General features: G+C 39.1%; 1 pseudogene; it reads left to right on the top strand.

Moving 5' to 3' along the window:
- Nucleotides 1-148: 148 nt before the first annotated feature.
- LOC101584377 lies at nucleotides 149-2,079 on the top strand (annotated as a pseudogene).
- The last annotated feature ends 200 nt before the right edge of the window (nucleotides 2,080-2,279 follow it).

Genomic DNA, 2,279 nt, shown 5'->3' with positions numbered 1-2,279 from the left:
GATCACAAGTCTGCATCTTGTACAGCAATTAACCACTAAGAAGAATATATGCAGTGTATTATTTGTTGAAACTGTACCTCCGATTTGATTTGAAACTGTCTCATTGCTATCTGTTTATCAATAAAACTGTAGAAAAAAATAAAATAAAATGATTAGAATCAAGAAGATACAGGGTGGAGCCCTACAGGAGTCTTGACTGGTGGCTGGTGTTACATTCAAGAAACTTTCTTATGCTGGATTTGAAATGCAACCTAAAAAGTACAATAATCCCACAATTGCCTTGTTAAATGTTGATCTTGGGGCTGAGGACATAGCTCAGTAGAATAAGTTCTTGCCCAGTAAGCGCAAGGGCCTGAGTTCACTCCCCAATTTCAAAACAAAACAAAACTAAACTAAACTAAAAAATAAATAAATGTTGAACTTGAGCTGAAAGCAGAGAAAAACAATGCTGAAATTAGAGTCCACACAGTAGAGGATTATCAGTCAATCATTGATGCTGAATGAAACATTATTTATGACAAGTCAGAGAATATCTGTAATTCTGGAGCCAAAGTTATTTTGTCCAAACTCCCTATTGGGGATGTGGCCACCCAGAACTTTGCTGATAGGGACATGTTCTGTGCTGGCCATGTGCCTGAGGAGGATTTGAAGAGGACAATGATGGCCTGTGGAGGCTCAATCCAGACAGCATAAATGCTCTATCAGCAGATACGCTAGGCCATTGCCAGCTGTTTGAAGAGACTCAAATTGGAGGTGAAAGGTACAATTTCTTCACTGGCTGCCTCAAGGCCAAGACTTGCAACTTCATCCTGCACAGTAGAACTTAACAGTTCATGAAGGAGACAGTTCATGGAGGAGAGCAGTCTCTGAATGATGCCATCATGATTGTCAGGAGGGCCACCAAGCATGACTCAGTGGTGGCTGCTGGAGGAGCCATCAAGATGGAACTCTCTAAGTACCTTCAGGATTACTCAAGGACTATCCCAGGAGGACAGTAATTATTGATTTGGGCATATGCTAAGGCCTTGGAGATTATCCCATGCCAGCTATGTGACAGTGCTGGCTTTGATGCCACAAATATCCTGAACAAACTATGGGCTCAGCATGTCCAGGGCGGCATGTGGTATGGGTAGACATCAACAATGAGGACATTACTGACAACTTTGAAGCATTCATGTAGGAGCCGGCTATGGTGCAGATCAGTGCCCTGACAGTAGCCTCTGAGGCTTCATGCCTGATTGTGTCTATTGATGATACCATCAAGAACCCTTGCTCCACTGCGGATACTCCTCCAGCAGTGGGCCAGGCTGGGGCCACCTCCTTAAGATTCACCCATCCCATTGGCTGGCAACTGGCTGCAGGTGTGCTTGCCCTCCCTGGCCTGGTTCATTGGTATTATAAAGAAGTGGTAGTAATTGGTCTGTTCTGTTCTCACTGGAGGTTATTTAAATAAAACTTAAGACTTAGAAAAAGAACTCAGTTAAGGACTAGAGTATGACTAACAGATATTAATAGTTTTAATAAGTGCAAGCAGCAAGCAAAACAGACACCTCACAGTTATAGAAAAAAAAATAGGCATACAGACTGTTCAATACAACTGGCAAAATTGGGGAATGTTCTGGGAAAAAAATGGATCTACCTCTTCCACCACACAGTAAGATAAAAACCTAGTCCACGTACAATGTAAGTGGAAAAGTGAAATTTTTAAGTTGATATGAGAAAACGTGAAAGAACACCATTATAACCTTAAAGTAATGAGGGTTTTTAATAAAGCCTCTGAAAATACAGAAGCTGTAAGGAATAGATTGGTGAATTTAACTGCGTACATTTAAAACAACAGACTTAAATAGCAAGAGTCAATACAAGCAAAGTAGAAATAGAAATAACTATTTAAGAAAGTTTTCCAATTTATATTAGACAGACACTACTTCATACTTCATCTCTCTGAACCATACAAGAGTAAGAGTTATTTCAATAAGTAAAGTCATAAACTTTGTGATTTTTTATCCTTTTTTTCTAGTAAGTTTACACCTTGTCCCTTCACATATGAAGACCTCAAGAAATGGACATGATAAATGACAATCTAATAAAAAAAACAAGAAAAAGACAAGAATGAACAGATAATTCATAGAATGAAAGTACAAATAGCTCAAAACCAATAAAATAAAAACTATTAACTGTGTTCCTAAGAGATATGTAGTTGAAACTTTACTCATGCACCCTTTCTCTTATCTTATGAGCAAAACTTGAAGCTTAGCGCAATCTGCTAGTGAAGCTGT

Source organism: Octodon degus, unplaced genomic scaffold (genome assembly GCF_000260255.1).
Source record: "Octodon degus isolate 3935 unplaced genomic scaffold, OctDeg1.0 scaffold00030, whole genome shotgun sequence".
NCBI classification, from domain to species: Eukaryota; Metazoa; Chordata; class Mammalia; order Rodentia; family Octodontidae; genus Octodon; species Octodon degus.
Note: the sequence above shows the minus strand (reverse complement) of the source record. Positions and strands in the feature narration are given on the sequence as shown.